This window comes from Macaca fascicularis, chromosome 15 (assembly GCF_037993035.2).
Source record: "Macaca fascicularis isolate 582-1 chromosome 15, T2T-MFA8v1.1".
NCBI lineage: Eukaryota > Metazoa > Chordata > Mammalia > Primates > Cercopithecidae > Macaca > Macaca fascicularis.
The window spans coordinates 119,372,269-119,387,845 of record NC_088389.1 but is presented as its reverse complement, the minus strand read 5'-3'; the positions used below and the strand labels follow the sequence as shown (position 1 = coordinate 119,387,845).

The window sequence follows — 15,577 nt, the reverse complement described above, 5'->3', positions numbered from 1 at the left end:
AAATGGTTTATTACCTCAGGTGCCAAGACTCAGTTGCCTGAACACCCCAGCTCCTGGCACTCTGAACAGTTCCTCTTTCTGTTTCTTTGGAAGCAGCCACTTCCCACTTCCAGCCAGTAGCTACTTCCTCTTTCCCTTCCACGGAGACAGCCCCTTCCTCATGAATGTAACGCATATATGTATATCCTTCCAGTCCATCTTCTTTTTTAACATACATGTACTTCTGAGAAAACGTTTTGTGTTTGTGCCTTTTAGAAATTTGCAAATTAGCCAGGCGTGGTGGCGACTGCCTGTAGTCCACTCAGGAGACAGAGGTGGGAGGATTGCTTGAGCCCAGTAGGTCAAGGCTGCCCTGAATTGTGATCGCAACACTGCACTCCAGCCTGGGTGATGGAGCAAGACCCTGTTTCAAAAAAAAAAGAAAAAAGAAAAAAGTTTGCAAACATGATATTGTTCCACAAATCCCATTTTGTTTCTTCCTTTTCCACCACCGTACATGTTGTTGAGATGTGCCCATGGTGGTTTCTGTTTATCAGATCATTACTGTGGTGGGCTGCCTGGGGCCGGTCACATGTGCAGTCCACACGTCACTTACTGAGCTCTCTTGAGAAGGATGACTAAGCTGCTACAAACTCTCATGCATGTTTTTCTCTGTACCTGGGCACGGTATCTCTGGGACAGGAGCCAAGGGTGGCGTTTTGGTCACAGGGTACACATACATTGAATTTCACTGGGGCTTGGATTTGCTTTCAGAATGGCTGAGCTACGGAGGCGCACACCAGCAACATCCTTGCTCTTCCTTGAGAGAGTCTCTAGGTTTGCTAGTTTGTGGGAGTAAGGAGAAAGGGAATATCTCATTCTTTGATTTGTAATTCTTTGGTTGCACTTCATTAGTAAATTAGCAGATTCTTCCTGTAAAGTTAATGTTCTTATCTTTTCTCCATGTTTTTCTTTTGACTTTCTGATTGGGCTTTCTTGTTGAGGTTTTCGGCAACAGAATTTTCATATGTATTCTCTTGCTTTTGTCATCCATCTGATAATTTTGTCTGTGATAGTCTTCATCAAATAGAAGTCTTTCATGGGATGCATCTGAATCTGTCAGTTTTCCCATTTGTGCTTGATGGTTTTGACTTTTAAAGTTTTTCTCCCCCACAAATCACAAATATACTGGATTTGAATATATATTTTCTTTCATTAGCTTTATAGTTTCATCTTTCACATGTGGACTTTAATTCCAACTGAAGGTACTTTTGAATTTGAAATGAGATAGAGACACCATATATACACATATATACATACATTTTTTGTTTGTTTGTTTACTTGTTTGTTTGTTTTTGTATTTTTAGTAGAGACAGGTTTTTCCATGTTGGCCAGTCTGGTCTTGAACGCCTGACCTCAGGTGATCAACCTGCCTTAGCCTCTCAAAGTGCTGGGAGGTGTGAGCCACCACGCCTGGCCGAGGTTCAACATGTTTTTAAATCTCCAGAGGGTAAGCCAGTTTTTCTGTCACCATTTGCTAAATCATTCATCTCTTCTCTGCTGTCCTGATGTTCCTTTGAAAACATACTAAGTTCTTTGCACCATGGTCTGTTTCTGGATGCTGGATTCTATTCTACTGATCTGTTTAGTCCTTGTATAAGTACCATGCTGTTTCCATCCTTATGGCTTTGGAACTCTCTTAGCATCTGGTGGTGTGAGTCCTTCCTCTTGATTCTCCTTTTTCTAAAACGTTCTACTGAGCTGCAGATATATATTCTTCTTTACACTGATTTTAGAATCAGTTTTTCAAGTCACCAACAATATGTGCTGGGATTTCAATAGGGCTTGCATTGAATGTATATAGATTAATTTGAGGAAGAACAGACATTTTTGTTGGGGAGATCAGACCCAACACTAGGTCATGGGGGTGACAAAGTCCAGCAGAGTCAAAGGATTGAGAAAAAGACAGTTTGAGAGAGAAAGGTGGGACACCAGGGGGCCATTGCGATCGTGGAGGCTACAAAGGCCCCGAGCTCTGGGAGCCTACGGTATTTATTGGTAATCCCACAAAGAAACAGGTGGTGTGAATGTGGCGGTCAAAAGGACACGTTGCATTAAGCACATGATTTACAGCTTTTATATGGAACATGTTCTGCTACTTGAGATAATGGGAATACAATCGATCTAGAAGCCTAGGAGGGCTAGAAGCAAGGAGCCAGCAAGTCTAGACACATTCCCGAGGACATTATGCAAGCCCTGCCTCAGTTTCCCTCCCAACATTCAGCTTTTTCCCAACACTTTTTCTGTATTAGATCAGCACAGCCACAAGCATGGCATAAGTCTCCAGTAACTCAGTTTTTTTTTTTTTTGGTAGTTGTAAAATTTTTCCCACAAATTCTTCTATCTCCTTTATTAGATTATTTCCTAGAGTGTCTAGATTTAGCTCCTGTTGTAAGTGGCATGTTATTTTGAGTTTCTTTTTCTCAGCCATTTTTGCTGGAGAGAGAGGAATGTTGTGTGATCTTGTGCCTGGACACTTTGCTTCTTCCAGTAGTTTTACTGGAACGTTGGTCCCGCCATTGCAGACCTGAACAGTTTCACCTCCTGCCCTCCAGGGCTCACCCTTACATGGTATTCTCACCCCATTGCTCTGACTAGAGGCACCTACAGAGGCTGACCAGGGTAGAGTGTCCTTGTCCACTCCAAACTTGAAAAGGAATGATTGCACTGGTTGCAGTAGGCTTTGGGGAGATTATCTTTTCACTGATTGTCCTAAAAAATTTCATTCATCCATTTATTCATTCATTCAGCAAATATGTACTGAATGTCTGCTATGTCCAGACATTGTGTTTTGGCAGCTGGAAAATGTCTATGAACCTGTTTTAAAAGAAAATATCTGCTCTCATGGAACTTACACATTATTTAATTACTTTGATTATATATAGGTGTTGAACTGTATCAACTATTTCTTCAGCACCTTTTGAGATAATAATTGTTTTTTAAATTGTTAATATGGAGAATTACACAGCTAGATGTTTTTGATGTTGTAATCCTGTCATAAACTATGCTTCACCTTGCCATTGTTCTCGTGAAATATATTATTGGATTTGGTCACCGAATGTTTTATTTAGGATTTTGTTGAATCTCTGTTGTAAGTAAAACCTGTCTTGTCTTTGCTGCCTTTGCCTGTATATGCTAATCTGATTTTGATATCAATATTTTGCCATTTTACTCACCTCTTAAGATGAGCTAGGCTTCCTACACATCAGAGAAGTCTTTTCAGAGAAGCCTTCCCTAACCTTTTTATCCCAAATAGGATCCCCTCTACACCCCCTGTTTCTGCATTCTGATTTGTTTTTACCTTAAAGCACTTACCACAAAACATTTGTTTCTTTGTTAATTTCTTCATTATTTGGCTAGTTTCTTCTACTGGACTGTATTCCCCATGAGGGTAGCAAACTTGTTTAGTGCCATAGCGCCCAACGTGTAGAATAGTGCCTGGCACATAGCAGTGTTCAACAAGCATTTGATGAGCAAACACAAAGATTGGCCTAGGCTTTTATAGGTTAAGAGTTGAGAGCCTGTGGAGGTGATGGGGTGCTGAGGGTCACATGCTACTGGCAGACGTAGAATCAGAAATGAAATTTTTGAAGTAGAATCAGCTCGGACTTCTTCCTGTTTGCATAAACTAACAGTTGTGATTATCTAAAAGAAAATAGGGGAGAAGATACCCAAGCAATTCTATGAGAATATAAATATTTCAGTTCAAAATTTAAGATATTTAAAAAAACAAAAAGCTAAAATCTAGTTAAAGATGTCATAGAACAAAGATGATTGAATTTGTTTGTCCACTTAGTCTGTATATGTCAAGGAATGACTTAAGAAAGAACTGTGTACTACTGATAACATACTTATTATACATTAAAAATTGGTATCATAATGTAGCAGATAAAGAAAGTATAAATTTGTGGAAATATGATTAAACCAGGTATCCAAGCGAGCCAATGCCCAAAGCTGTGTTTACCATACAATTTTAATTTTGGAGGAGAAACTTGTAGTACTGTTGAGAAATTTTGTCAAGTCATACCTACTAATGACTGTTCTTCGGCGGGGGGGCTCTTTTGTTGGATCTAATTTTTTAGTTAAATTGATCCTATGGAAGACAGCTTTAGCTGAAAAAGAAAATGGAAATGAAAGACTTCATTAAAAATGTAACATTGCATTCTTGCTGTGGGGACACCAAAATAGGCAATGAACACATTCTCTTCAATATTTATTCATCTGATTTTCATGGTAATTGGTTGGTCCCTGACTATAAAGGGGGAAACTTGGCAGAGAACAGATTACTCAGAGAAATAAGGATGCAAAACAGTTCTGCATCTAAATTTACTCCACAGTATACCAACCTTTGTGCCTTCCCACCTTTCACTGAGATCACTGGAAACGTGATGAGAAGCTGCCTGGGGCATCTTCTGAGCCCTATTCGTAAGGTGTCAAGAATACTGACTCTAAAATAGTATCTGGAAAGTGCCAGTAGCTGGGTCTCTAAGAGAAGCCTCAGAGATGGAGTCTGGAACACTTTACTTTTCAACATCTTCAGAATTGTTTAGTCAGCCCTCTTACGTCTAAAATTATTCCCTGAGTCATTTATCATTGATTCATCTCTTTGGTCTTGAAGGACCAGCTAAGTGAGGTGGGCACTGTGCTTGCATTTGAATGCGTTGCTGCCGCCGGTGAGTGGGTTTCCTGTGGGCGTGATTCACATGGTGTCTGGTCATTGCACATTTAAGAGCACATGCTGGGAATTTTGTTCATAAAATCAGAAAACATTGATGACAATCCAACACCCCCACATTCACTAGTTTTTGAGAGTAATTTTTAAATGTTCCCTAATCCTCACTTTATAATGTCCTGTTGTTATTTTTAAATTCCCTTTGTATCATCCAGTCTAGGCTGTTCTGCAATAACAAATAAAATCTGTATTCTCAGTGGCTTAACCCAGCATAGCTCAGTCCCCTGCGTGCCAAGTCCCGTGTGTGTTGTGTGGCTCTCCAGGTCCCACAGGTCCTTGGGTGACTTGGGATCCAGATGAACTGTTGTCCATGTCCTGGGCTCACCTTCTCAACATGGGAGCTCGAAGGAGAAGAGAGGCTGGAGGAAACTCGTGGGCTGTCAATGGCTGTGCTGTGGAGGGGACTCACATCAGCTCCCTCTAGTCCATGAGTCCCAGCCTCACTCCAAGAAAACTGAGAAATGCTGAGAAACATGGAGCATTTGATCCAAGAGCCTGTCTCAGCCACATGCGTTTTACATTTTTATCAATGTAACACTGAAAAATATAAACAAAGGAGATACAGCAGAAGGCTTTTAAGGAAAAACACTGGTCTCCCCCAAACCATTTCCACTCTCACCCCATTCCCATGCAAAAACTTGTGCACACTTAGTTATAGTAGCATTATTCATGATAGCCCAAAGGTAGAAACAATTCAAGTGTCATCAGCAGATAAATAAGAAAGTAAAATGTGGTATATCCATACAATAGAGCATAATTCAGCTATAAAAAGAATGAAGTATTGATACATGCCACAACTTGGATGAACCTTGAAAACATTATGCTAAGTGAAAGAAGCTAGTGACAAAAGACCATATGTTATTCTATTCACAGTAAAGTTCAGGATGGAAAATCTACAGAGACAGAAAATAGATGAGTGGTTCCTAGGGGCTGGGTGAGAGAGAGGGATGGGAGAACAGGGAGGTGATAGCTGAAAGGTATGGCATTTCTTTTTATGGTGATAAAAATGTTCTAAGATTGGTAGTGGTGATGATGAATGTATCTGCAAATATACTGAAACCCATTGAATTGTACACCTTAAATGAATGTGGTATCTAGATTATATCTCAATGAAGCTGTGTAAAAAGAATCTCTGTATCTACAAGTTTATAGAAAATACAGGTCAGGTGTGTGGGCTCACGTCTGTAATCCTAGCATTTTGAGAGGCTGAGGTGAGAGGATCACTTGAGCCTGGGAGTTCAAGACCAGCCTGGGCAATATAGTGAGACTCCATCTCTAAAATAAAATATTAGCTGGGCATGGTGGCATGCACCTGTAATCCCAGCTACTTGAGAGACTGAGGCAGAGTTCAAGGCTGTAGTGAGCTATGATCATACAGCTGCACTCCAGGCTGGGTGACAGGTGACTCTGTCTCAAAAAAAAAAAAAAAAAAATTACAGATGACAGAGGAACAAGCTGTACAATGCCATCAGGAAGCAATAGCCAAATCATAAGGTGGGGTATTCCACAGACAAATATCTAGTTTTTCAAACAAATCACTGTTGTGGAGGAAAAATGGAAGGAAAGTATAAGTAGAATAGAAAAGTGTTAAGAGAAATAATGAAATGCAAATGCAGACTACATCTATTTGGGTTCTGATTCCAACAAACAGGTAATAAAAAGAATGCCCTTGAGACAATTAGGAAAATTTGGTGTTCTGTTATTAAGCGTATATGTGTTTATAACTGTTGTATCTTCCTGGTGGAATGACCCTTTATTAGTATGAAATGTCCCTCTTTATCTCTAGTTTTTTAAATTATGAATTATCTTCACTTGTTATAGGTCTATTCAGATTATCTATTTCTTCATAAGTCAGTGTTGATATTTTGTGTCTTTCTAAGAATTTGTCCATTTTACCTAAGTATCAAATTGGTTAGCATGTATAAATAATGTTGTTGGGTGGAGTTCTTTATAGATATCTGTTAGGTCTAGTCCGTTTGTGGTGGTACTCAAGTCTTCTGTTTCCTTGTTGGTCTTTTGTCTAGTTGTTCTATCCATTATTAAAAGTGAGGTATTGAAATCTCTATTATTATTGAATTGTCTATTTCTCCCTTTATTTCTATTAATTTTGCTTCATGTATTTTGGTGTTCTGTTATTAAGTGCATATATATTTATAACTGTTGTATCTCCCTAATGGAGATACCTTTTATTAGTGTGAAATGTCCCTCTTTATCTCTAGTAACATTTTTTGCTTCTTTTGTTTTAAAATCTATTTTATCTGCTATTAGTATATGTACTCCAGCTTTCTCATGGTTGCTATGTATATGACACATTCTTTTCTCTCCTTTATTTTCAGTCTATTTGTTTTATTTTAGATACTCTGAAAATCTCTGCCTTTTGATAGTATTTTTTAATCCATTCATATTTAATGTTATTTATGATGTAGTATGATTTATAGCTGCCATTTGACTTTTTGTTTTTTATGTAATATGTATATTATAGTTCTATATGTTAGGCATAACATTACATTACATTACATATGTGCTTTTTTATACAAATGCTTTTAAAATCAGTTAATCTTGAAGTTTCTGATTGCCCTATTCTTAAGAGAAGACAGCTATGTTTTCCTCACAGTGTGTTTACCCTTAACCAGTGCCTTGCTCATTCCATCTATTATTTAGGACACATGGACAGATGGACTTCCTCTTCTGAAGTGAACTAATAAATTTCCAGAGCAAACTCATCATCCCAGGGACATATTTTCATTGGACTCTTGGACTTGTATCCTATATCTTCCTATATCTTGGCTTTCACTCACTTTTTACGGGACTGCTTCCTTAAGTGCCTTTCTCGGAAGAAGTGCATGAGCATAAATTTTCTCATCCTTACGTGTCTGAAAATATGTTTTCCAGTCACTTTTGATTAAAAGTATGGTTAGTTGTAGTATGACTGGTGTGATTCTTCATCCCTTATGGTTATTTTTTCTGTAAATTTTTTCTTTTTTCTTTTATCTTTCTGTTCTGTAATGACATAGGCAAGAATCTACATGTGTGTCTTTTTCTGTTAATTGTTCTAGGAACTTGATGAACCCTTTCATTCTGAAGACCTGTTTTTCTTTGAATCAGAACAATTTTCTTATATAATATTTTTTGTAATTTCCTGCCTTCTACATTTTTTTCATCTCAGAACTCCTGATTGAGGGCGTAGACCTTCTGTATTGACGTTCTATCTCTTGTCTTTTCAAAAATTTTCCAGTTATTTGAAATTATGTTCTATGTTCCAGGAGCTTTTCTTGACTATCATACAAACTTTTGTGTGTGTAATATAGATATAATCTAGATGTATATATAGATGTAGATATCTATATATAAATATAATCTATATCTATATATAGTATATATATACATGCACAAACTTATGTGTGTGTAATATATATCTTATCTATATCTATATTAGATATATATATCTAGATATAATCTATATATCTGGATATAGATTAGATATATATAGATAAAGGTATAGAGATAGATACAGATATAGATAGATATAATTTTACAAATTCTATATTTAATATCTAAAAGATTCTTGTTGTCCTGCAATTGTTTTATTTTTCACACATGTTGTTCTTTTTAATACACGGAGTCAGTATCTTTTTGACTTTTTGATGTTAATGTAAGTTGTTTAACTTTTTTTTTTCTGTTTTCCAAATTATCTTCTGAGGCAGGTGTTGATTTGCTCATCATGATCTTTCTCTTCATGGTGCTGGTGTTTTTAAGATGTCTGGCATTCTTATACCATGAGATTTCAGAACAAGAGGCTAGATGGATTTTCCTGGGGTTGTTCTCTTCTGCTTCAATACATATAGTTCTCTTTCCCTCTAGTCTGTCCCCAGTATCAGAGGACTGACTGAGATTATGTGTGAATTGTGTGTGTGGAGGTGGTATCGGCAGAGGATAGAGGGAATGACGTGTGTGGGTGGGGTTTTGTCATCTGAAGGTTAGACTTCAGGTTGAGAAGGCTAGGGGGCTTGGACTTTTAGCCTGGGTACCTCCCAAGAGTTCTTTACTTAGGGTCACCATCCTCCTCCTACTGCCTTAATTCCCCAGACTTCTTCCCTAAAGGCAAAATGCTAGTTTGGCTGTAAGGAGTTGGGAGCAGTGGGAGCTGCAGTCTCAGTTACCGAGGAGTGGTCTTTCTGCAGCCCGGCTGTCCTCCCTCCCACTGTTGCAAGGGTCTCTCTCCTCCACTGTAAGACCGCCCTGCTATGCATTCTAGGCTGCCCTCCTCCTCACTCTCTTTTATCCTTCAACATACTTCCATGTTTCTGTTAGTCTGTAATGTGTTGAGATCACTGCCTCCTTCTCTTTTGTTTTTAGAAGTTGTTAATTCCTGTACTGTCCTTTTTCTGGGTTTGGGGAAGGCAGGATAGGGCAATTCCTATACTCATCCTAACTGCTATAAAAAATCAGCATTTCATCCATCTCTGGTTGTCTAATGTCAAAAACTTCAAAATCAAGCAAAATTAAACAAATGAAAACACATGGGTAAATTTTAGCATCATGCTCACTTAATAATTGGTAAGGAAGTTTCCTGTCTTTTCTGTGTAAATACACAAATGACCAGGACAATCAGTCTAGCCCCAGGGGAACTCAGAGCTGTATCCATAGCTTCTCTGCTCTTCTCTGACAAGGCTCTGAAGAAATCCTGACTGGGAACAGTTTCCTACATATTTCCTGTTTGGTCACCATGGTCAGTTCTCTACCATTTTTTCATTTCTATTGTCAAGAACAGACCTTGCAGACTCTTGGGCAACCTTGGAGGTGATGAGGGACTTCTCAGTAGCTCAGAACTAGGAAAGGAAGTGAGATCCAGAAGGAATAGGGCCAGGGGAGACCAGGAGTCTCCTCCATCCCCTGGACAAGGCTGGTCCAGAAAACCACAGGAGCAGGGAAGGGAGGACTTGTCCAAGGCCCCAGGTGTGCAGGGATTCAAGGTCAGGCTCACTCCTCGGGTGGAAAGTGAGTGCTCACCTGGGCAAAGGGGTTGCTTGTGGGCGTGTAAGCCCTGGGCGGACAGGGTTCCAAGTTGGGCTCTTGGCATTTGTAAACCAAAGAATATCTGAGACAAATCTCAATCATTTCAGAAGTTTATTTAGCCAGGGTTAAGGACATGCCAGTGACACAGCCCCAGGAGATCCTGAGAACACGTGCTCGGGGTGGTCAAGCTACAGCTTGATTTTATGTGTAAGATATTAATCCATACATGTAAGATATACATTGGTTTGGTCCAGAAAGGCGGGACAATGTGAAGTAGGGGGCTTCCAGGTCATAGGTGGATTCAAAGATTTTCTGATTGGCAATTGGTTGAAAGAGTTTATCTAAAGACCTGGAATCAATAGAAGGGAGTATTGGTTGCAAGAGCTTATCTGAAGACCTGGAATCAATAGAAGCGAGTGTCTGGGTTAAGATAAGGGGTTGTGGAGACCAAGGTTTTATTATGCAGATGAAGCCTCCAGGTAGCAGGCTTCAGAAAGAAAAGATCGTAGATGTTTCTTTTTTTATTTTTTATTTTTTTGAGATGTAGCTTCACTCTTGTTGCCCAGGCTAGAGAGTGCAGTGGTGCAATCTAAACTCACTACAACCTCCGCCTCCTGGGTTCAAGTGATCCTCCAGCTTCAGTCTCTAGAGCAGCTGGATTACAGACATGCACCACCATGCCCAGCTGATTTTTTTTTTCTGTATTTTTAGTAGAGACGGTGTTTCACCATGTTGGCCAGGCTGGTCTTGAACTCCTGACTTCAGGTGGTCCACCCACCTTGGCCTCCCAAAGTGCTAGGATTACAGGCGTGAGCCACTGTGCCCAGCCAATGTTTTTCATCAGACTTAAAAAGGTGTCAAACTCTTACTTAATTCTCTCCTGGATGAAGGAAAAGACCTGGAAAGGGAAAGGGATTCTCCACAGAATATAGATTTTCCCCACAAGAGACAGCTTTGCAGGGCCATTTCAAAATATGACAAAGATATTGCCAAAGACATATATTTTAGGGTAAAATACTTCAATCTGTTTCAGGGCCTGCTATCTGTCATGTGATGCTATGCTAGAGTCAGGCTGGAATTGGGTGTCTTATTGCTACAAAAGTCTTAAGGTCTCTGTTTAAATGTTACTGCTGGTCAGTTGTGCCTGAATTCCAAAGGGAGGAAGATATAATGAGGCATGTCTGACCCCCACTTCCCATCATGGCCTGACCTAGTTTTTCAGGTTAACTTTGGAATGGCCTTGGCTAAGAGGATGGGTTCATTCTGATGGTTGGGGGGCTTCAAATTTTATTTTTAGTTTACACAATGCAGCCTTGGGGGGCTGATGTGGGTCCGGCTCTGTGGCTCAGCCTTCAGGTTTGGGATGGACCTGGACCACATCTTCATTTCAAATGTAGGAGAGGCTTGGGTGGCATGTCTGTGCCTGGGGCAGGTCTACATCACACCTGGGTTAGGCTGGATCCAGGCATGAGCCTATGAGCCTGGGGGTGGAGTGGGGTCTCTCAGTGGATCCAGCAGAAGTGAGAAAGTGGGCAAAGGTCAGCTACTGTGTGTGTGTGTGTGTGCACGTGCATGTGTGTGTGTGTGTGTGTGTGTGTGACCTGTTCCAGGGTAATTCATGTTTTAATCACGAGATGTCCCCATCTGATGACTTTGCCTCTTCCAGGAGTGTGACCCTTTAGAAGGGGCAGATGTAATCATTTTGTCATTGATGGAGTGTCATCATTAATGGAAAAATTTTAACTAGTATTTCTAACTGCCCACAGGGCAGCTCCACTTACACATTTCCCAGGCAATTGAAGCCCATGGCGTCTGCAGTGGAAGGTGTTGTCCCCATCTCCTCAGCCCCAGCTGCCCCTCCTGGGTTCCCCTCCACACCACACCTCTCTTCTCATACTCTGCATTCAGATGCTGAACAAAGTCCCCTAAATATCCCTGCAAGCTGCCTCTTCCTCCTGACCCACCTGGACTCCCAGTGACAGCCCCCGCCCACCCTGCAGGAGGCTTGCTGATGTCCATTCCCTGCTCAGAATCCTTCTGGAATGTCATCACCTCCAGTGTAAGGTTAAACTGTGCAGTGTGGTAAGAAAATAGGAATAGCAAACATTCCCCAGCATGTCCTTGATGCCACGCACTGTACTAACTACTTCACTTGTATTAATCCTTTCATTCTGAAAACAGTCCTGTGAAGCAGGACTCACGATAGCCATTTTACAGAGAGGTCAGTAACTTGCTATAAGGAGTGTCATTAGCAGGTGGCAGGCCAGGCTGTGGCAGGTGCTCAAAACTGTCTTCTCCTCACTTGTCACTGCACTGCAGGACAGGCAGTACTTAATACAGCACACAGGGAGTGGTGGAGTGCACCTGTAGTCCCAGCTACTCAGGAGGCTGAGGCAGAAGGGTGGCTTGAGCCCAGAAGTGTGAGGCTATAGTGAGCTATGATCGTACCATTGCACTCCAGCCTGGGTGACAGAGTGAGACTCTCTTTCTAAATAAATAAATAAAAATAAACAAATACATAAATAAATAAGATGCACAGGATGCTGCTTGTGCACCCAGGAGAGAAAGGCCTTCAAGGGTAATGGCTTGGGATGACCATGCCCTTTACACATCAGAGGAGCATCCTGAGAGGGGCTGTGTGTTTCTGATTGGACAATGAGAGGGGGCTGAGTGAACTGGGAAGGCATTGTTGCATTACAGGTAACTTACAAATCACACCCACAGCTTGAGCTGCTGTTCTAGGCCAGCTGTTAGTCTAGCAGCTTCAGCATCAGAAGAAATGAGCTTGTTTAGAAATTCAGCTTGTTCAGAAATGAGATCCCCAGCTCCCACCCCAGACCTGCTGAGTCAGGAACTCAGAATGGGGCCTGGGGGTGTGGGATGGAGGTGAGGCAGTAGTCTGAACTTTCACAAGCCCTTCTTCAGGGGCTAGAGTTGGGAACCACAGGTCTAGGCAACAGACCCTTTGAAAAATGAGGAAGGATATGTTAGATAACTTGTCAGGCAAACACAGCACATTGGCAATAGAAACAGGATTTGAAATGATGACTTGTGGTATCTTGACCAGTGGTTTTTTTCCTCTACATGGTCATACCTTCTGATTCTGTTCTGCTGCCTATGGCCAGTTAAACACAGAAGTGGATCATCTAGATGCTTGGATGAATAAAATTTGAAAAATTAATTTCTACTGAATTTCTGGAAAGTAGGTAAGAATAGACGGTAAAAGAAGTAGCCAGGAAGAAGTTCCACCTCTCCCAAGCCAAGCGGTTTTCTGGAGATTGTGGCAGAGAAGAGAAACGGTAAGATTGGTTATGGCCTCAATGGCGGTTTTGGGAAATCAGAATTTGCTGCATATTTCTTAATGATTTTAATTTCCCACACTTTTGAGTTGCTTCTCAGGCTCCCAAGCATCCTTGGGCCTAAATAAACCCAGCCTTTCTGAATGCATAGAGCTTGGTTCCTTCCCACTGAGCTGCTGGCAGCTTTGATCTGCGGGATCTGATTTTCTTCTACTCTTAGACTTTCTCAGATGATTAAAAATATTGTAAGCAACTCAAAGAGACCTTGTTGATAAGGCTTATCAAGCTGGCCTCAGAGTTTATTCTGGGCTCCTGACTCCTGAAGGGCAATCAGCTCTCATGCTAAGATCAGGGTGGGCCTGAGGTCCCAGGCTGACCTCTCTCCCTGAGTGTTCGCTTCTCATAGAGGAAGCCTGTGCCTGCCCTCCCTTCCAAAGAAGGCAAGGCCAGTAGTGGCTGACTCGCTCAAACCCGTCACATGCCTGGAAAAACCTTCCAAGGTGTTTATGGTTGTTGTGAGACCTCAGTTCTTATCTTCTTGATTTAGAAGAATTTAAGCAAGAGAGACACAGCAAGGGAGATGCAAAACAGTGCAATTTATTACAAAGGAGAAAGAAAATTTTGAAAGTTAGGTGCAGAATAGATAGTACACCCTGACAGAGATAATTCAGGGCAGGCTGCAGGGTAAGGATGAGACAGCAAAGACGGGCACTAGGGACACTCCCTTTATGGGCGCCTTTCATGATTATTCATAAGGAGGTGTTGCTATAAGCATGTTCTGGGTGGTCCTCTGGGGGCACATGCGTAGTAGCTGAACATGCTTGTTCATAAGTCACATCTCATTAGCATCGTAAATCTCCACCCAGGGATGTGTTTTTGCTGTTATAATGAGCAAAGGGTCAGTCTGAGCACAAGTAAAGTGCGCAGTGCTCTCTAGAGGGGGAGATGCCCTACTGAAGATAGCTGTGCTTGAATTAGCTGGACTACAGTGTGAATGCTGAGGCTTACTGTGTTGACTGTACATCCCACGGTTGCCAGGTCCCAAAAACATGGTTACTTCCTTGACTACCTATCCTGCCTCAAAGCCACAGGTGACGGTGGCCAGACTGGTGGAGCAGGCTTTGGAGAAGGAAGTGGGCAGTCTGAGCTTTCCCCACTGTAGGGTCCTTGCATCTCCTTCTAGGCTCCTGGAGCCCCGAGGGGACAGTTAAAGTGTTTAAGTGCTGCCTGAGGCTCTTCAGGTTCCTGCCCTGGGTCTTGGCTGAGATGGTGGTCCAGCCCTGCTGGGGTGTAGGGTGGGGTGGAGTTCCCTGCTCAGCAAAATGAGCTGAGGCCTCTGTTCTGTTTGCTGGAGGACCAGCTGACTTCTCTCATTGACATCATGCCTTTGTTCACTACAAAGGAAATATGGAAATTACGCAGCCCATTCAGTCACCTCTGGCTCGGGCAAGTCGTGTGACTTACCCACACAGTGGAAGTTCTGAGTGGGAAAGACCACCCTGTAGTCTTGCTCTGGAAGCCCGCAGGGGCAGGCAGGGTCCTGAGAGTGCTCCAGGGCCGGCCTCCTCCCATTTTATTCCCAAGTCATGTATGCTGGGCATCCAGGTAGGGCTCTGTGTGACAGAGTTGTTCCATGGCTAGGAAAGAAATGTCTTAGAGGGCAACGTCAGGCAATGTGGAAGGAGCCCTCCAGCTCTCAAGATTCAGATTCCTAGCACTGTGTTCTACTGGCCCCAAGGGGTGCTGGAAGCACTCAGTTTCCACCTGGTGCAGGACAGGGGAGCCTCACCTGGGATGGCCCAAGGCAGATGAGCCCCGGCATGCAGGCAGGGTTCAAGGAGAGCCACTGCTCAGCTTCCTACAGTACTTCCTTCTCTCTGCCTGCTTTGCTTCTGGTTTGTGGGTTTTTACATGGATTTCAGGTTAGTTTTGTGGGACAGCTATGCTTTCCCAGAGGTGACCTGGGCCTAGGCCCTCCACTCTGTGAGCAGATCTGGTGCTGTCTTTGGTCACTGAGGTCATGGCTGTGGGGACGTTGAGTGCGGTGGTGTTGGCCTCCCTACTCTGGCAGCTGAGTGAAGACTTCTTTGTGGTTTCTTGAGCAGTGATTCATCAAATTCTGTCCTGGAGGTCTCATGGAGATGGCACAGTTCCCAAGGTAGCCTGGGCTTTTCCCTGGGGCAGGAGGAAACTACCCCTCTATCCAGCTGCAGAGCTCCTGAAAAATCATTGTTAAGGTGGAATTGGCAGTGATAGTCAATACTAACAACGAGTGGACTTTCCATACAATGAGAACAAAAGCTACAAACCTGATTCTGCTAGAATATTATTGTTCCAGAAGGCTGGTGCAACTGGTGGGCATCTCCTGTGTGGGCACTGAAGCTCAGTGCAAAATGTCCCTGTGAGGTCAAACTGGGGCTGCAGCTCGGCAGATCCCTACCGCTCCCCTGGGCACCTTCCCAAGCCCTGAGTGTCCTCATGAGGCCCATGT

At 42.3% G+C, this 15,577-nt stretch overlaps 1 protein-coding gene across 7 annotated transcripts in view; it reads left to right on the top strand.

The window, feature by feature from the left end:
• The window catches only part of SHC3 (SHC adaptor protein 3), a 309,673-nt gene that overhangs the window by 277,617 nt on the left and 16,479 nt on the right, over positions 1–15,577 (top strand). The window lies entirely within an intron of this gene.